At 46.4% G+C, this 20,442-nt stretch overlaps 1 protein-coding gene across 5 annotated transcripts in view; it reads left to right on the plus strand.

Annotated features, from left to right (window-relative positions):
- The window catches only part of MTMR3 (myotubularin related protein 3), a 75,265-nt gene that overhangs the window by 8,780 nt on the left and 46,043 nt on the right, over window positions 1-20,442 (plus strand). The window contains exon 1 of one of the 5 annotated variants that reach the window (XM_059484857.1): window positions 16,465-18,358. The exons of the other annotated variants lie outside the window; for them this stretch is intronic. The gene's annotated coding sequence lies outside the window, so the exon portion shown is untranslated. Of the gene's footprint in view, window positions 1-16,464; window positions 18,359-20,442 lie in introns of those variants that run through there. 5 annotated transcript variants of the gene reach the window in all.

A 20,442-nucleotide genomic window follows, 5' to 3' on the forward strand; every position in this document is an offset into this window, starting at 1 on the left:
AAACTGGAATTTTGGCTTTTAAATGACAGGCTGAGGGTGACTGCTAAACACTGGGCAAGGGGTTTTCTAAAATAGCCTAGGATTCCCTAAAGTGCTGCAATATGGCAATGAGCTGAGGATGGCAAAAAGATTCCAGTGAGTTGGAAAATGCTGGTTTTGACTCTTGGTGCCGCTTTTGCGGAATTTGGTGTGTCAAGCACAAGATCAGGGCTGTGGCTTCAGTCCCTGGTTCCACCTGCAGCTGGAGCCAGCTGCCTCCCCAGGTGTTCCACCAGCATCAGGAGCATTGCAGAGCTAATTGGGCCACTGGAATCGTGGTGACTCTATACTTAGCTCATTACTCCAGGCAAATTATCCTTTCCTTCTCCAGTGGTGACTGGCAGGCTGGAGAGCTGTCTCGCTTTCCATTGCTGGGGCATTCCACCTCCTCTGCAGTGCTCTCATGGCACAGGCACTTCTTCCTGTGAACTCTTGAAGGGCTGGCAGTAACTGAGCAGCACCAGGGTCGGAGGGTGAGTTCTGGAGCAATTCGCTGAGGAGTCAGCGGTGCCAAACCCACTGTTGCAATCAGCAGGCAGTAGGAAGCAGTCTGGTAACCTGCTTGCTGCTCTGCTTACCTGGAGAGGGTGGTTGGATTCATCACTGCCTCTGCTGATGCCTGAGCTGGGTGGGTCTGGTGGAGTCACCCTGGGGAGTTGTGACCAGAGTTTTGCTTCATTTGACAAGTGTAAGACAGGTATAGCAAAGACAATAAGAGCTGTTTCTTGCTTTCTCTGTGGAGATTTTGACTGAGCTGTTAGTGCACGGCCGGTTGTGCTCCCCTCCCTGGGGGGTCCCGCCCGGAGAGCAGCCCCATTAACACCGATGGCGCTGTTGCATCATGTCCCAGCCCGCCGTGCCCCATTCAGCACTCAGGTATGAGACTTTTCCTCTTGCATAAGGCACCTTGGTTTGCCTGGGTCGGGGAGGAAGCTCTTGGCAGCTCCCTAAAGAATGACTTACAAGCTGCTGTGCCCTGTAGCTCATTTTTCTAAACATGAGACTTTCAAGTTATTGTCCAACTTTCTAAACTGTACCAGTGCCTGAGGCTGGAGCACTTCTCACAGAGGCAGGGATTGATTACCTGAGCAGCCCTTGCTGGGTGCAGATCCTTTCCTGCTTCCAGCATGCTTCTCTCTCCTAGACCCAAATTATTTGCTATTCAAAGCAGAGACCTAGTAGGACTAAGCCTCATGTATTTAAACATATTTCAAGATCTCAGGATTGCAATATGGCTTAATCTACTTTGTCTCCTTTCAATTTCTAAGTATTTCTAACTACTGTCACATTTTTTTTCTGGTTCCTCCAACAAAGTTCAGCTTTTAGTCTCATTGTTGATCCTTACTGCCATGTGTCAATCCCAGCAGATCAAGTTGTGTAGTAGTTAAGAAATTATTTTTCTGTAAATATGCTATAGGTCTAGTAATGTATATTGAGTTAAAGTGGCTTCATGAAGGCAGGGAGTGGTCCATTAAAACATGCCTTGTCCAGAGAAATTGGTCTGAACTGACTCGGATCTGAAAAGGACAAGAAAGGACTGAATGTTTTGATGCAAGAAGTGAGCAGAGAGGGGCTAGGGAGAATCTGCTTTAGCTTACAGCTTAAAGAAAGGCCTAATGCCAAAACCTGATCTATGTGCTTCAATTCCACAATTTTTGTGCTGCTTCTTGCCAAGACAATTAAAGAATTCCTTGAGCTGATCTGAATTTCCAGGCTGGGTTTGGAAGGCTTTAGCCACTTCTGCAGGTGCAGAGAATTCTCCAGTCTGATCAGGTAGACTGATGAGTCTTGGTGGTTTCATTGCTGCCAGGTTTGATTTTCAGGAGTCTGGAGATGGGACTGTGGAGCACATTTGTGGTGCACTTGCAGGTGTAGCCAGCTGGTGTTTTGCTGCTTGTGAAAGGTCAACTTTTAAGCTTCCATGGATTGATTAACAGTAAACTTTAAACTGTTTTCTAGAGCTTCAAAATTCCTGTTTGACTCTGGAAAACTTAGGAGGAAGAACTCAGGTCCCTGTGTGGGGTTGCTGTTCTTAAGATCTGCTTAACTATTTGTAAATAATTAAAATGTGGAAGGTGAAGGAATACCCTGGGGTCAGTTCAGAGAGGGTTTGTGCAAAGATAACTTTGGTAGGAGAACCCCATGCATCCATCATGCCTTCAAAAGAAAACACAACCAGCACCTTGACTGAGTAGCAATTAGTCAGGTTGTGCCATTGTGTTCTCCCCTGGGTCACCCTTTGGTGAGTGTTGTTGAAAGACTTGACTTAGCAGAGTTTGTACAAGTTGAAACAAATTTGATGGCTTGAAACTTGTCTGAAGAATCTGTTGCTTGTTAGGTCACTCCCAAAGGGCCGTGACCCCTAAAAATCATGACTTGGTTACTTTGATTTTTTTTTTTTTAATAGCATTTTAACCAGAGTTCAGAGATTAAACAACAAACTGGGGGTTTATTGCTTATAAGAATGTGAAAGAGAAAGTGTGAGCCTTCCTGTGGAGCTGGGAATCCATAGATCATGCTGGGTGAGTGACAGCTCAGCCTCTACACAGAATTCAGAACATCTTTGCCATGTTATAAAAAGCGTGTTGCCTGGTTCTGTTCCTCCAACTCTGAGCTTTTTGTAACCTTTAAACTCCAGGTATAGGATAAGAATTTATCCTGTTAAAACCTGCATTTGTTTGAAGAGTTAACTTCTGCTTGTTCACCTCTGTCCTACATCTCTAGATCTCAGTTATTTAAATACCAAGGTGTGTGTCACTCAAAACCTACCTACCCCGTGAGTTCTTCTTTACCAGAAAAGTAAATGAGACCTGGGGTGAGCAGGCAGCTGTGCCTGTCTTGCTGCACCTTTCTCATTCTTCATTTGCTTATGGAACTGCTAAATCAGGATTTAGGAGTTGGTCTGCTGGTGAGTTTTTGTGAAATCCTGGAAATTTCTTGAAATATTTCAAATTAGTGTCTATCACTTATCTTGAAGTGATATATTTTACATTGTATCTGATGGCAATTCTACAGGTGGGCTTTTTGGGGAGGAATGGGGAAAAGTCCTTACTAATGTCTCATCTCCACAAAATAGGCTGGGTATATGCTGGAATATCTTAAAAATGAAGTAGGCTGGATGGAAGGGTCTGAAGGCTTCAACTCTGAAGCAAGGAATGAATCTTTTAGTTTGTCTAGATAGGTGTGCCCTGCTTTGAAGCCTCACTGAATTTTCAAGTGGAGAAGTAGCAGATTAGTTTGGTGTTACACAGTAGGCTTGAATGATATCCTTTTTTAATACTTTGAGGTAGTTTCGTGCAAACCTTTCACAGAACTGCTGCTCTAACTGAGCTGCTGGAGGGGTGTTGAGTTCATCACAATTCCAGTGTTGTTCTTTCTCTTCTTTCCAGGGCTTTAACTCCTTGCCACAAGTGCCAGAGCTCTGTGCAGGGCCATTCGAGGTGGGAATGTGCGGCTCCACCTGTGTTGTGCCAGCCTGTGGCCTGTTCAGAGTTTGCCCAGCACTCTTAGTGCTGTGCTCAGCATGGCTACACTGATACTCTGAAGGGGTTTTAACCCTTAACCAGGCTTGCTGCAAGTGAAGCATTTCACAAGTATTTTTGCAGTTCTTTGCTGTGTTTCTGTGGTAAAAGGGTACCTGTGCTGATGGTGCTGGCTTGGCACGGCCTTCCCTTGGCACAGAGCTGTGAAGGATTTCAAATTATCCTTCAAAAATGCACCCCTGAAATTGTTGTGTATCTGAGATATTGCTTCAGATGTACTTGAGATTTATGTAGGAAGCAGATGCATTCCTTTTCCTCAGAGATTGTATTAATTGTTAACTGGCGTAGTCGAATTGCTGGGTTTTATTTGATATGTTGTTTGATAAACGTTCATGTGTTTTTGCACAGATTGTGCTTACTCCTTGTGGTTTTTGGAGTGGTGGGCTGTTGGATTTGTGGATTTAAGATGCTTATGTGTTTAATTCAGCAGTGAGAACTAATGCACTGAAACTTCATCCTGGAGAGTTACTTAGTAACGGTGTTTGTCCCTGAGCTGCAAAAAATAACGCTGAGGAAATTAGCAAGGTTAAATGGAAATTATACAAAACACAAATGTATCTATTTGCTAGAGATAGTAAAGCCTTCGGTGCTTACTGTGCTCAGGCACAGGCTCCTCTTCCCCTGTGGAATCAGGACTTGCAGTTCTTATCTCTGAGTTCCACTGGAGCTGGGCTGTGAGCAGTGATTGCTGTGAGCTCCCATCCGCTCCGAGGTGTGATTGCCCCCAGAGTGTCCCAGGAGGGCAGAGCAGGGCTGCCTGTGCTGGCTGTGAGCTCTGAGCAGTGATTGCTGTGAGCTCCCATCAGCTCCGAGGTGTGATTGCCCCCAGAGTGTCCCAGGAGGGCAGAGCAGGGCTGCCTGTGCTGGCTGTGAGCAGTGATTGCTGTGAGCTCCCATCCGCTCCGAGGTGTGATTGCCCCCAGAGTGTCCCGGGAGGGCAGAGCAGGGCTGCCTGTGCTGCCTGGGGGCTGCTGCAGAGCCCTCTCCCCTGCCCTGGGATTACAGATCTGCCTGCGAGGTGAGGCCACTCTGCCAGCACACTTAATCTCGATTTGATTTGTCAGGATCTCAAAGACACAAACAAAAAGCACTTTGTCCTGCCTGCTCTGGAGGACTGACACTTGAATGGCTCTTTGCATTGTCCATTCAGCGGTGCTGGAGCACTGCTCTGCAGTGAGCACATTGCTGTGTGGCAGTCACTCCTCTGGGCAGTTCACAGCTTTCCTGAGCATCTCCGAGCAGCAGCTTCACATGAGCCCCTTGTTTGAGCAGCTCCGGGTCAGCCTCAGGAGACTCCCATGGCAAGTGGTGCCCCTTGAGCACAGCCAGTCTGTGCCAGGGCTCACTGCTGCCCTCATCCCCCCCTGGCTGCTGCAGCTCCTGCCCCTCACTCCAGTGGGAGCACACTGTCACTGCAGGTTCTTGTTCATCAGTGCTGAAGAAGCTCCAGAGGGTCTCTGGAGGTGTGGTGGTCTCTCCAGAGAATCATTTATGCTTATTTATGCTTTATTGCTGGGATAATCTGTCAGAATATTCTGGAAATATTGCTATTTATGATCTAGTGGTTTAAAAAATATTATAATAAACCTTTATTCAGTGTTTATTCCAAGTGTCTAGATACAGGACAAAAGCCTGAGTCTTTACCTCACTGTGTAGTTTTCCTGTGGCCATTTTCTGAAGCTGTGATTGCAAGGCTTTTAATTTTTCATATGTATGAGAGCTGTGTGAGAATTTGCCTAATACTTGCAGGTGATCATGAAGTATTTGGTTTTTCTTTACTTAGTTGAGCTTGGTTTCCTGCTATATATTCCGTGCTGTTTAGGTTTCTGTTTGCGTTTACTTCAGTTAAACAATAATAATTAACTCAAAGCATTGAACTGATGCAGTTATCATATTGGAATAACAAACCAGTAACCATAATGCAATAAGCATTATTGCAACTTCCTGGTCATGAAAATTCCAGTAGCAGAGTACTTGATTTAATTTTTAAGCTTTGAGAAAATAGTGGTTGTGATAAAATGACTTTATAACTGACTTTCACTTAGGCAGCTGCTTAATGCTAGGAACAAGCTTGGGATGTGAGGGAGAGCTGTGGTGGGTTTTAATGTCTGAGCTCTTGCTTACATTTGAACCCCTTGCAGTGTGTGCAGTTATATTTTTAAATGACTGATGCTTCCCCAGACAGTCTGCATGACATTGTTTATCTCTTCTAGTGAGTCTTGAGTGTTTTTAAGCTGGAAGCTGTGGAGTTAAAGGCACTTGGATATTGCTGCCCTGTTCTCCCACCAGACCATGCAGCTGAATTGTGTGGTGAAAATAGGTAAGAGCTGCTCACTGAGGGATAGAATGTGGGACTGCTGAAAAGAGGCAATAGCTGACACAAAATGTGCCTGTTGGTGAGGAGAATCTGCCTCAAGGTCCCAGGGGCAGTTTGTGTGTGCAGCTGCTGTGGACATGCACTGAGGGTGCTTCCAGGGGACACCAGTCTCTCCTGGCTGTGCGTGGCAGGAGAGGCTGGATAAGCAGCCCAGCTGGAGGAGGAGCACAGCTGCAGCCTCTGAAGGGCCTGAGCAGCCCTGGGGAATGTGGATGTGTTGTGTAAGGACAGCTGTGACTCAGTGGGGAATGCGAGCACGTGGTTAACTCCAGCAGTATCAGTGTACCAGGCAGAATGAGAGCTCCAGCCTCAGCAGGGAGGGCAGCACTTCAATCCCATTGCCCTCTGAGGTGGCAGCACAGCTCAGAAACGTGGCTCCTGCCTCCTTCTGTGCTGCTGTGCACTGATTGTTGGGTGCTCTGCTGAGGGCTGAGTGGGCACTGCTGCTGGGTGAGCACCTCAGGCTGGCCCAGAGGCCATTCCTGCACACAGATGCTCTCACAGGGCCACGCTGCTCCACACCAGCTCAGAAGTTTCTCACATGACAGAGAGTTGCTCCAAAGTCAGCTTTTCATAGTTTCTTGCTGAATTTTCTATGGGTTTTACAGATACTGCCATGAGATTTGTATCTTAAGTGTTGGTGTTTTGAGCAGTTATTGAAGAATTGAAGTTGAATGTTTGTGGAACAACAGAGGGTTTGCAGGCTGGGATATATTCACAGTACCATGGAATTGAACTATAGTATTAACAGAGCCTTCTAAATATACTGCAGCATTGCACTCCTGCCAGTGATTGTGATGCCAGGCCTGGACTATGAATACATCCTCCCTGTGCACACTCATGTGAGAATGACAGGACAGCACGTGCTAGGCTTGAAGATAGTGTTTCTTTCCATTTGATAAGGGGTGTGGCAGGATTGTCCTTTGCTTCTGAGTGTTACACACACTCTGTGCTCTGGGGCTGTCCAGGAGTGAGTGTGAGCAGCAGGGTGTGGGAAAATCTTTCCCTTGAATGAGAATTTCTGCAGTCCATGCAGAGAAATCTGCTTCTGTTGGACCTTTCACTGGCTGTGAGATGTCAGGGAGATAGTTCTGGTTTTCCATCTGCATGAGAAATTTATCTTCTAGCTTTGGTCTCCCAGGTTTTCCAGTTTTTCTTCTTGCTTATTTTTTTACCTAGCTTGTTTAGTCGTTTATTCCTCATTGGGCAGGTTGTTAGAGGGGAACACCTGGTAAATAATACTTGTAGGCTCTGTAATGAATTGGTGTGAGCTGTTCAAATGTCTGCTGCTTCCTTACTCCTGACTGCTCCTCCTAGTGTGAAGGAAGGATGGGGGTGTTCTGGAAAGGAAGGAATGTGTGTTCTGAGAGCCAAACTATCCACAGGGCACTGCCAGGCACAGCTGCCCTGACAGCAGTGAGGAAATCAATGAAATACCAGCTCTGAACACCTTCTGAAGCTGCCTGGTCTTTTAAACATGCAAACTCTTCAGGCAGACTAGGGCTGGTTTGTTATTGCAGACAAATGGAGACCTGAAGGACACTTTGCTCTTTGTTGGAGTTGTTCTCCTCCCTAGCTGCACTAGCAGGAGATTTGTGTTTTCCACAGAGCAGTGAACATTTACTTGTAGCCACAATGCATCAAGTTCTATAGTGAAAAGTGTTATTTGAACTAAAAGTGAGACTGAGGCAACCTGGAATGCCAAAAGATGGGATTGCCAGTGACTGATGAAGGATCTATACCTTAATTCAGACTTCCCTTTCAGTAGGTCCTGGGGTTTGATGGAGTTTAATAGACAGGTTGACTTAGTAGCAGAGACAAATGGTGACTTGCAGTGGGGTTGACACTGTCAAAGAGGAAGTGTGAAGAGCTGACATGCTCAGGGCAGCTGGCACTGCCCTGATTGCCATACCTGTGCATTAAATGTGAGCTGCTGGAAACCTCTCCCTTCTGTGGGAGCAGTGACAGCCTCAGCTCCTCACTGCTGCTGCTTGAATTCCTGATCTCTCCTGGTCAGCCTCAGCTCCTCTCTGCTGCTGCTTGAATTCCTGCTCTCTCCTGGAGCAGCTCTGCAGCTCTGGGAACAGCCCTGCTGTAGCAGTTGAGTGAGCACTGGAAGCCTGAGTAAGTACCACTGGCTGTTTCTCAAGTCTGACATCACATCCAAGAATTAGATGGCTCTCTCTCACCATGGGGATAATGAAATAATTCCTGCTGTGTTATTCATTAACTCCCATTTCATTCAGTGGCTCCTGAGAGGATAACGAGTACGTTGGAGGTGAACTTGCATAAGACTTGTGACATCCTTTTGATAAGTTAAGTAAGAGTTAAAGCTGTGGCAGGCAGAGTGTGGCACTGGGGCCTCAGTGAGGCAGGTGGCCTGTGCTGTGTTACACAGACTGACTTGTGAGCTAATTTAGTGGCTTTTTTGTCAATGGTTTCAAGAAAAGAGCCTGCTCTAAAGTTGCTGCAGCAATAACTGGTGCCCAGAGCTGGGCTTCCTGCTGCCAATGGCTGTGGCTGCTGATGGAGCTCCCATGCCAACTGGGAGTGCTGGTCTGTTCTGAAGGCTTGCCAGGGGTTTGTCTGGGCTGTGCAATTGAGCCAGTAAACTAATATAAATAAAGATTAGGCTGTTTGTGGGAGGAATGATGATTGGATATTCAGGTGTCTAACAATCTGTCTGATCTTTTGAGTGTTGCTGTGAGTGTGCTGACATCAGTAGTTCATCCCCACAGGTAATAACTGAGGTAATCCTAAACAGAGGCTGCAGTAGGATGGGACACCTGAAAAAATGCAGAATTTCCAGGTGGCCCAATAAGATTTTAAATTACCTGGTATTTGTAGAAGCACTGGGTGAGGTGGCTTTATCTGGGAAGAAGTTGTAGGTGATGGTCTGGTGAGTCAGGCTGGTGCCATCCTGGGGAGGCAGGTGTGTCCCTGCCTGGCTGTGGGCTGTGGTCCTGGCTAGGAAGTTGCTGGGAACCTTCCCAGGTGGGTGCAGAGTGATGGTTTGGGTGCTGAGTACACAGCTCCAGGCCTGAGTGCCCAGCTCTGCTGCTCAGACCCCTGGTAGTGGAGTTGTATTTCCCAAACATGGAGCAGAAATACTATAAAACCTGTGAGTATTCAAAAACCTGAACTCTGGGGCACAGAAGATCCTTCTGATGGCTTGAACTCCTTTGTTTTCCAGCCTTTTTAAAGTCCATGAACACACAGAGCAGTGTGGGAGCTCTGCTGGGTGCTGTGGGTCCTTAGCAGGAGAGGTGCCATAAAGGAGCAGTGCAAGGACTGACCTGCTCCAGGGCTCCACACTGACTGCAGGGTTTAGGAAGAGGACTCTGTGAAAAGTTCTGGGTTCAGGGAGTTTTGTCCCCTCTAGATCACTGGGTGAGGGTTTATGGGAAGAAGAGGATGGAGAATTAGGGAAGGGAATTAAGGATCATACATTTTCCAAGGGAGGCTGAGCAGAAGCTTCACAGGTGATCACAATGCTTGCATTTCCTAATGTGCAACCCTTCACTGCATGGTTTTTATGTAGGGCTGCTTTAGGCTGCAATTGCAAGCTGATTTCCATGTTGTGTGTGAGCAGTGAAAATACCTGCTGGGTCATTAATGCAGGGCTTGGGCTCTCAGCTTTGCCTCCCTTATTTATTTACTCACTGTGCAATTCCATGTAACAGCTTAGGCCAGAAATGCAGCACTGAGCCTGTCAGCCTGTCAAGGGTCCCTTCCCTTACAGCAGCACTTCCACACCAGTGCTCTGACTTCTGAAATATGTGAAATAATAAAATACCAGACCAGGCCACTCTGTCCTACCTGTTCTTGCAGGATCTGATTTTCAGCACCCAGCTCAGTAGGAACTGGAGAAGAGAAATCTTTAGTTCAAGCCTCAAGTTGTTCAGGCTGAACATGGAAGTTTGGCTGTAGGTGCTGGTTCATGGTGGCATTTTGATTTTGGAGGCCTCTCCCATGAGGGAATTCCTGTGGAGCACTTCTGTCAGCTGGAGCTGATGCAGAGATGTCACTTCTCCAAGCAATGACACACAGGTGGTACTTTAATAAACATACAGACCATGGATCCTTGTTCTTCCTGGACAGACTCATCTGAGCTTCCACCTAAGCTTTCCTGCATAAAGATGTAATCTTCCATCCAGGAGAGGAGTTGGGCTATTTTTTGGCATTTGAATCTAAATGAGCAAAATTGTGCAGGCTCTGAAATACAAGACCTGAATGCTGAGGCTGTTCCTGCAGCGAGCTGTTATTTATCTAAATTACAGATGCTTTTTCATCTCAGCTCTGAGCATTTGCTTCTAGATTTGTCTTCACATGTAGATTTGTGTTACATCAGCTGCATAACCTTCTGAAATAAAGGCTTACAGTAAAAGCAAGGCACACTTAAGTATTCTGAGCATTGTTCTTGCCCTTGTTGTTTTTGCTCAGAGCATGAAGGTTTCCTTTGCCTTTGAGTATTTCTCTGAATTTGGTCTCAGATTCCAGCTTTAATATTGGAATTGATTGTCAGGAAAGGATGTGCCTGGTGATCCTCAAGCCTCATCTGGATGAGTCCAAGGAACAACTGGATGTAATGGGACTGTGCCAGGGGGGGCTTGCACTCCTGGTGTGCTGCTCTCCACTCCTTCCAATTGTTCTGGGGTTTTTTTGCATATTGATCTTGGTTCTTTGTACATTCCCATTTGCACTCAAAGGGGCAGAAGTAACTTCTGTTGTTCTGTAATTGGATATTCAACCTTGTTTCTGTGACATAAATCTGGTGAGGAGTTGGTGTCTCTGAAGGAAAGCTTTCTGGGAAGTTCATCCCCCTGGCTCTGATGGCAAATGTACTGCAGGCAGCCTGGAGAGTTACGGGAAGGGGAGGAATTCCTGCCCTCTCTTGGTTTGGATTTTGACCAGACATTGCACCTCATAAGATATTTAAGGAGGTCCTTGAGTACCTGAGCAAACAGAGGCTCAGAATTGTGTTTGTTCATTTTCAGCAGCTCCATCCTGTGTGTGCAGCACAACCCAGGTGTCAGCTCAGGTCAGGAGGGGCTTTTGCTTTAATTTCATCAGAGGAAAGGCAGTGAGGCAGGACCCAAACCCCAACGTTTATTGCTCCTTATTTATGCTATAACTACTTTTTAAAACCAAAATTTGCCAGATTTACTTTTTCACTCCAAGCAAATGCACCTTGAATATTTTATTCTCATGGGTTTAATGCAGATTTCTCAGAGTTCATGTTTAGTAAGTACAGACTTGGTTTTGATACTCAGGTGGTTATCAGAGGGTGCTTCAAATGGAATGATAGAGACCAAAAATAGTTTGATTTAGCTGATCTTAATTTTACTGTGGAGTGCCACTTGTGTGTATTTAATTGAAACTTGAGATCTGCAAGTCACAGGTAAGAACTGCAGTGTTACAAATGTGACTTGTGCTGTTTTCACTTCTTTAGGAAAGCTTGTGGATTAATGCAGACATTAATGCACACATGCTCTTGTATGTTTTTAATGCAGACATTAATGCACACATGCTCTTGTGTGTTTTTCTAACATGCAATTTAAAGGGGACATGGTAAACTTACTGTAAGGATGGTTATAAATCTGTACATTCTTTAAAGAAAGGATAAGTCATGCTGGCTGGTAATGATTTAAATGCAAAAATTGAAGTGGATAGCTGCAGTCTTGCATATATGGCATACATATTTTTTAGAATCTGGAATTAAATGAAAATTACCTTCCCTGGTGCATCAATAACAGAGTGAACTGTGAACTGCTCTGACTTCTGCAATGCCTGTGGGAGAGATGTGGATGTGTTGTGTTTGGGTAATGTGATGAAGAGCCCAAACCTTTGTTTCTTTAAAATGATGATTTATCTCTTAATTGCAACCAAGTCTTTCTTAGTAAATTAGGTTTGTTTTGAGTCACACAGGGAAGGAGTGAATGTTCTCTAAAGGATAAAACATTTAAATGACTACTTACATTCTTTGTACTATTATTCTTCCTTCTCAGGGTTTGTTGTATCTACCAAAAGGAATGAGTTTCTGTAGGGAAAATAATTGAGAGAGGTTTTAAAGAAGTGTCTGTATATACTGATCTGTTGTGCTTTTGAAAAGGTCTTTTAGTGTAAAATAGGATACTGGAGGAATATCTCTTTTAGATAAAAACTGATCTGCTACAGAGAACTTGGTGTGGTCTGATTTAAGTGAGCAGGTAGGAAGGGAAATCTTCCTGATCCCCAGAGAAGCTCATTCCTGTTGGAATCATTGTTTGGGTGGCAGGATTGACCAAAGGAGATACAGGTACCCTATAGAATTAATTCCCTTTTCCACATCTGCTGGTACCCTTCTATAGGATCTTGGACTTCAATGGATTTTAACTTTAAATAAGGGAAGGGTGAGGCTGTGGCTGTTAACAGGAGCTCTGTCAAACCTTGTTTCACTGTCAGAGCTGCAGAACTCCATTTCAGTTCCAGCTGAAACTCTGTGTTTTGATACACATCCATGCCTCAAGCAACCACAAACCCTTCTTTGGTGTCTCTGCAATGCCTAAATATATTTAACTTTGACTTTGTGCTGTTTAGTTTTTAGAATAAGCATATTCTGTTAATCCAAGTAAATTCCTTCCTGGCACTGAAGGGCTGTGCAGCTTCAGTAAGGGAACAAGGCTGTGTAGTTTCAATACTATGGAGGTTGTTGTGGAGAAAATATTTTGGGGTCTTGTCCTGAACTCAGCCTCCCTGGGCAGCCTGGAGACATGAGTTTAGAAATTGTAATTGTTCTTGCCTTTGACACATTCAAGATTTGAACATTGCTGAGCATCTAACTTGATTTAGTTGATGGAAGGCTATTGGGCCTAAAGATCCATAAAAGTACAAAAATATGTGTTAAAGTCAACTGGTTCTGAGGCAGCCCTGTTGTGTCTCTGGAGGAATGCATAGTGCAGTGTGACAAAATTAACTGCTCTATTAAAGACCTCAGTACTTCACAGCAGATACTGCTAATGTGTGTAATTGATCTTCCAAACCAGCCACGGGAATTGAAGCCCATTAAAACATTCCTTGAGGCATCTCAGGAGCTGCAAGACTCCTCCATGGGCTCCTGCCTCCCACATCAAAGGGCTCTGCTGCCTCAGTCCCTGCTGGCTGCTCTGCCGAGGCTCTTGGTGAGATGCAGATTCACTGGATCCTCACACAGCTCCGTGTCCCTTTCCCATGTGCCTTCATGCACAGCACCCTTTGGAGATTCTTTTTCTTTGCCTGCTGTTTGTTTGAGTTGAGGTCTGTCTCCAGCTCTTATTTAAGTGCAGCCTGTGAATGGAAAGTAATATTTTACTGTTACATTTCCTGCTTCTGAAATTAACTGTGACTTTCTACAAGTGGAAAAAGATAGGAATAAACAACTGTCTTAATACTTGGAAGATACTGATGAGGGGATTTAACTACAGGAGGGAAAGTATTTGCTTTTCCTCCTTTTTATTTTTGCTTTAGTGAACTGATGAGTTCTAAGGCCAGGCTTGGAGCACCCTGGGACAGTGGAAGGTGTCCCTGCCCATGGCACAGGGTGGCACTGGATGGGCTTTAAGGGCCCTTCCAACCCAAAGCACTCCATGGTTCTGTGGATCAGCTGAGCAGGGAAAGGCCAGGAAGCAGCAGGTTTGCTGGAGGCAGAGGGCTGTTCATTATCCAAACCAGTTTGTCCCTTGTGATCTCAGTGCAGGAATTAACAGGAGAAGGCATCCGAGTCCTGAGTGTGTCTGAATTCCTGTAGGGAGCCTGAGCTCTTCCCTGCTGTGCCTGGCTGAGGCAGTGCCACTGGGAATCTTCTCCCTTTGTAGGTACCTTGACTGGGAACTGCAGAAAGTTTGGAGAAGCTGGAACTGGCAGGGGATGATGGAAATGCCTGGAGGAGCTGCTGCCCCAGTGCAGGGAGGGCAGGACCCTGTTCTGGTAAATCTTGGGTGTGCCTGGAACCTGCTGGGTAAACAGGACCCAGCAGAAAGCTCTGTGCAGTCCCTGGAGCTGCTGGGCTTTCCTGACACAGCCCTTGCTGTCCCCTTATCATGGACAAGCACACTTGGCTTTATCTCCTCCACACTTGCCTGCTGCAGCATTTGCACACACGGAGCCTCTGGTGAATGGTGAGTGCTCTTGGTGGCTTGGCAGCCTCGTGGGTGATGGACTGCTCTCTAGGAAACAGCTTTTTGTGAGCCTAGAAAAGCTACTCTGATCCTTGATTAGTTCCTGAAATGTGCAATTTAGGGGTCACTTCATCAAAAGGGGTTGCTTGTAGCTGAATAAAGCTGTCTCTCAACTTGGGTCAGCTCTTTCAATGTGGTTATTTTATTCTGTTCAGGGTTGCTTTGCATGGGCTAATAAGGGAATACCTGAACTCAAGGCTTTTCTTGGTTTGAATTAATTACTGTTTTATACTGTAAATAATGCTGTGATCAAACATACTTGTCCCCTGCCATGGTGATTGAAGGGAAGGGCTCTTCATCCTCAGGTTCCCAGATTGTGGCAGAAATACATCAATTACTCCTAACAGCCCCTTCAGTTCCCTTCAGTGCAGAATGCAGTCATGTGCTTGACAGCTCTGAAGTGGATCAGGGCTTTGGGAGGGTGCTTGGTGTCTGAACTGCAAACTCTGCCATTCAAACTGAAACTGCTTGAATATTTCACAAAGTGAGCAGGCTAAGAGGTGAACGAGCTAATTGATTAGTTCTGTGAAGAAATGTCATTTCTGCAGGAGGTGAAGGGATTCTTAAGCTGCCTCCAATTCTAGAAATCTGAAATGTCTTGCAGTTTTTCAGGCTGTGCTGCTCTGGAAGCAAACAACATCTCCAGCACTGCAGGGTGGTGGTTCCAAGATCTGCTCTCTGGGTTAGTTCTGTGTTGTGTTGAGGAGCTGGAATATGCCTTGATGGGTCTGAAATGCCAGAGTTGTGTGAAATGAGGAAGGGGGTGTTTTGTTTGGGGGGAGTATGGGAGCTGTACCTTTCTGCTGGCTCACCATGCTCAGGGAATAGCTGCATAGTCTGTTTTAAAGCAAAACCACCTTAATACCACATCAAAAAAGGCATTTTTGGAGTGTGCCACAATGTTACCAAGTGCTGGGTTAGTTTGAAATATTAACTTGCAGTGGTGTAAGGTGATCCAGTGTGAGCCTGGAACACAGAGCCTCCCAATGGCTGCTGTTCCTCGATGGAGGGTGAGGGTGGATGTGTGCATCTCCCAGGGCCTCCTTGACAGCACAGGTCTTTTCAATGCCACTGAAGAATTAATGGATTAAAGCTTTACCCACAATTACGTTGTGCAAGGCGTGCAAGCACAAGAAGGGATGTCTTGTTCTAGGTGTTGCTAACAGCAAAGAGATTTTTGTGTGCTGCCTGTCCCAGGCTGTGCAGCACAGCAGAGCTGGAGAGGGGCTTTGTCAGAGTGTGGAGGGACAGGACACAGGGAATGGCTCCCAGTGCCAGAGGGCAGGGATGGATGGGATATTGGGAATTGGGAATTGTTCCCTGGCAGGGTGGGCAGCCCTGGCACAGGGTGCCCAGAGCAGCTGTGGCTGCCCCTGGATCCCTGGCAGTGCCCAAGGCCAGGCTGGATATTGGGGCTGGGACACCCTGGGACAGTGGGAGGTGTCCCTGCCATGGCAGGGCTGGCACTGGGTGGGCTCTGAGGTCCCTTCCCACCCAAACCATTCCATGATTGCTGGGCCTTTGTGGGGACCAAGGTCCCCATTAGGAGCACCTTGTAATAACTTAGGCATTTATTTCTCAGAGCATGAATAGATTATTAATAACAGGTATTTGCTATTTCAAAAAATTGTCTTACAACAAAAGCATCCAATGGTGTTTTGTTAAATAGATTTTCAAAGTTTTATGCCAGAAAAAGTGTGGTGAAAATGAGGTCAGCTGAGGAGCTGAGAGCTGTGACTGTGTGTGCTGTCCTGAGGAAGTTCAGGTTGGGAGAAAAGTCTCATGGGAGTGTATCTTGAAACTCCAGAGGAACTTCCAAATCACAGATTCTTCCTATTTTCAAACCTTTCTCTCTGTTTTTTATTCCTTGTCGGTGTCTGTGGTGTTGCTGTTGGGAAATGCCAGCAGGTGAGGAGCTGTCCTGGGCAGTGTGGGATGCTCCTGATGCCCTTCCAGCAGGATGTGCCTGCAGGAGGGAAGGGGATGAAGAAGTGTTTGGGGAGGATGAGTAAAACCTTGGAGACTTTGATTAGCAGCCACTTCTCCTTGTGCTGCCTTCCTTCTAGACAGGCAAAAGAGGGGAGGGAGGGTGACTCATGGCAAATGGGCTGTGAGGGCCTTCATGGAAAAATGGGAACTGTGAGGAGCAAATGATTCCTTCTTTCTCCATTATGCCTTTTCAAATGGAAACTTCTGCTGCCTGCTCTAACCTTGCTGCTTGTTTCATAACTCCAGTCTGATATTTCCCTGCATTTCATGGCCCTTTGGTTACCTATTGGCATAAATCCCCTTCCCAGCACACCTGGTCACCTTTCCAGCCTAGAACCTCCACAAATCCTCCGGGTCTGTCCTGTCAGCTTCCAGAAATCCACATTCAGTTCCCTTCCTTCCAGGTTTCTCCACAATTCAGACTGATCTGTGTGGCTGTTGGTCCTTGGTAGCTGTTCCTCCTCTGTCATGAACATAAAATGGAGGAGTATGGAGTAATTGAAATAAAAGGAAAATTATAGATATGGTACAGAAGATCTGTGATGGGTAAATTGTATCCTGGCTTATGTGTGAATAATTGCAGCTTTTGGATCCCAGGGTTTTATCCAAATTAAAAAGGAATTAAAAGAAAAGAGAGCCTGAAATTTTGAAAGAAAAAGTGCCATTTTTTTGTGGATTTTGGTTTCAAGCTTGCTGTGGTCCTTTGACCTGGGTTGATTTGAGATCAGTGAAGGAAAATACTCATGTAGCATCTTTTATTTGTGAGCACTTTCCTAAAAAGCCTCTTTTCTGGGAATAATTAATGCTGTTATCCCAGATAAATATTCATTTTTATTCCATGGAAAAAATGGATCTTTCTTAGTGCAAAATCAAATTTTTCTGTAATATCTGTTGCTATCAGACCCCCAGAAGTGTTTCTCTCCTTCCTCTGCCATTCCAAGTTCTGCTTTCCTTTCAAGATGGTTTTTTTTTTGCTTTAACTTTGAACTGTTGCTTCTACATTTAATTTCTGAAGAGTGCAAGAAGTGATCTTTAACAAATCTGCAAAGATAATCAGCTTAATCAAACTGCTTTAAAGGCAGATTAATGCCACTTCCGAGTGGGAAGATGAAGGAACCCAAATGCCGACCTGCCATTAGTGCATGAGTCAGTGCAGTGACAGATGTTGACAAAACTTTTTGGATGCTTTGGGCTCTTCTAATTAATTTTATTCTTCACTCATAAAAGCAGAGAGAACAGAAAGGGGAATGAGATCTTTGCAAAATGCTCTGATGCAGGGCAGTTCCATGGGTGCTGTGGGAATGTGGGGTGTTCCCTGTGGCTCTCCCTGTCAGGTATTTGAGTGTGGCTGTGTGCACACCTTCATATGCAGCTGGAATGATGGCATTTCCTTCAGGGGAGGGGATGATGGACAAGGTGGAGAGAGCTGGGGTTGTTCAGCTGGAGCAAAGGAGGCTCAGGGGGCCCTTGTGGCTCTGCACAGCTCCTGACAGGAGGGGACAGCCGGGGGGGTCGGGCTGTGCTCCAGGGAACAGGGACAGGAGCAGAGGGAACGGCCTCAGGCTGGGCCAGGGCAGGGGCAGGGGGGATTTTGGGGAATATTTCCTCGTGGAAATGGTTGTCCAGCCCTGGCACAGCTGCTCAGGGCAATGTTGGTGTTCCCATCCCTGGAGAGATTTAACAGCACTGTGAATGTGGCACTTGGGGACATGGAGCAGCTTGGTGAACACAGTGGTGCCAAGTCAGTGGCCTCAAAGGTCTTTTTCAGCTTTAAAGGTTCTGTGACACATGGCACTAAAAACCAGAAAATGCCTCCCTGAGGATCAGCATTCCTTCTTCTCCATGTGCACCATTTCCAACTTTCTATGAAGGATCAGCCTTGCCCCATCCAGCCTGGGAGTGGCTGAGTCCCAGTGCTCCCATCCCTCTGTGCTTCCAGCTGACCACATCCCCCAGCTGCTGGGCAGCTGATTGCAGCTCTGTGTTCCTGCTCTGAGCACGCTGAGGGTTGTGTAAAAATAGCAGGAAAGGAAGCTCAAATCCACCAGGAAGAGCAGAAAAAGGAGAGAGAAGAGAAGAGAAGAGAAGAGAAGAGAAGAGAAGAGAAGAGAAGAGAAGAGAAGAGAAGAGAAGAGAAGAGAAGAGAAGAGAAGAGAAGAGAAGAGAAGAGAAGAGAAGAGAAGAGAAGAGAAGAGAAGAGAAGAGAAGAACAACCTGTGAGTTAAGTGAGCAGCCAAAGGCAGAGGTGATGAAAGAAATGGGGGCTGTGTGGTAATGCTGTGCAAGAGAAGGTTCCCCTCATGGCAGAGCTGGGGTGAGCTGCTTTTGAGAAGTTGAGAATGCAAACAGGAATGCAGAACTTCTCATCAAAAACCACACTTGCATCATGCCAGGTTGAGACATGGTGTGGCACAACCGGTGTGGAAATGCCATATTTTGGCAAGGGGAGGGGAAAATGCATCTTCAAAATAGTCAATTAGTAGGAGAAAAGCTTCATTTGCTTGTGTTTGTTTACATCTTTATGAGGATAACTGGCAGCTAGAGAAAATCTGGATTTGTTTTTCTCCCCAGTTATTTTTCCCTTGTGCCATTTCCATGCTTATCAAATCATGGCTCTCCTGCTTTGGCTGATAGAGCCTTTCAGCAAAGAAACTGTAGAGACAACTTTCCAGTCACCTAATTAAACAAACATGTTGATTGAAACTTCTCCAGAGTGCTTTTCCTAGCAATTTGCCAATGTTTTATTAAAATAAATGTCAAGAAAAACACTGTCACAGGCTCAAATAATTTAGATTTTGGAGTTCCTGTAGTCCATCAGTGCTCAGAGTAGGACTGGCTTTGATGTTGGATTGGGTAGCCCTTGGAATCCCAGGGTTGGGGATGAAAGTTTTACAGTTTGGAAACAATTATTTGGAATTTCCCCCTCCAGCTGTGCTATTACTTGTGTTTCACTGTGTGATTGATACACAGTGCAAATACTCTACTTCTCCATGATGTCTTCCAAGAAAAAAAACTGGAGGTGAGACCTTTGTGCTGAATGTTCACCCAATGTCCAGGATCCCAAAATAGGCACCAGAGCAGGATCTGAGAGCATGACTTGAAGGAAAAGTGAAGAGTTCTTGTTCCCATCCCCTTCATCCTGGAGCAGAGTCACTGGTGACATGTTTGAGTTGGGCAGGGACAGGATGTCCTTGGGCACCTGTGCTGGGATCAGGGGAGGGGATTGGAGACCCCACCTGCAGAGCTGCCCCAGCCCTGGGCCAGCACAGGAGAGACCTGGAGCTGCTGGGGAGAGCCCAGAGGAGGCACCAGAGATGCTGCAAGGGCTGGAGCCAGGCTGGGAGAGCTGGGGGTGCTCACCTGGGGAGGAGAAGGCTCCAGGGAGAGCTCAGAGCCCCTTGCAGGGCCTGAAGGGGCTCCAGGAGAGCTGGAGAGGGACTGGGGACAAGGGATGGAGGGACAGGACACAGGGAATGGCTCCCAGTGCCAGAGGGCAGGGATGGATGGGATATTGGGAATTGGGAATTGTTCCCTGGGAGGGTGGGCAGGCCCTGGCACAGGGTGCCCATCCTGGATCCCTGGCAGTGCCCAAGGCCAGGCTGGACACTGGGGCTGGAGCAGCCTGGGACAGTGGGAGGTGTCCCTGCCATGGCAGGGGTGGCACTGGATGGGCTTTAATGTCTCCTCCAACCCAAACCATTCTCTGCTAAACCAAACCAGCTCTGAGGGTGTGACAGCCCAATAAAGGTGCTGCAAAGCCCATTTTTAAATGACACACTTGACTCAGGATTCAGTGAAAGGATCCTGTCCCTTTTCCATCTCCTCCCTTTGTCTTTGCTGATGTTGCTGATCCCTTCTGTGGCTCACACAGCTGAGGTGCTGCAGAGGAAGGGGTGGGAGCCCCTGGATTTGGGGCTGCACCCCTGTCCTGGGTACAGCTCCCTGGGATGTGTTCATTAAACAGCTGCTCCCCACACCAGGAATTGGTGCTTTGGACCAGCAGAACTCACAGCAACATTTCTTCTTGCAGGCAGCTTTTCCTCTTATTTTGGCAGGAGTTGTTGACTTAGGAAGTGATAACAGAGGAGGTTCTTATCAGAGCCCAGCAGCCCTGCAGCAGGAATGCTGATGAGCGTTCAGGGGGGCTGGCTCAGCTCTGGCAGCGAGCAAGCGGAATTGTTAATGCTTATATTGGAACGTTTCTGTCCTGTTTTTAAACTTCTTGACAAAACTCTTGAGATTTGGTGGCTTCTTCCAAGCCTCATTAAAATCAATAAAAAGCTTGTTGCAGATTTTATGA

This window comes from Ammospiza nelsoni, chromosome 18, assembly GCF_027579445.1.
Source record: "Ammospiza nelsoni isolate bAmmNel1 chromosome 18, bAmmNel1.pri, whole genome shotgun sequence".
Lineage (NCBI taxonomy): Eukaryota > Metazoa > Chordata > Aves > Passeriformes > Passerellidae > Ammospiza > Ammospiza nelsoni.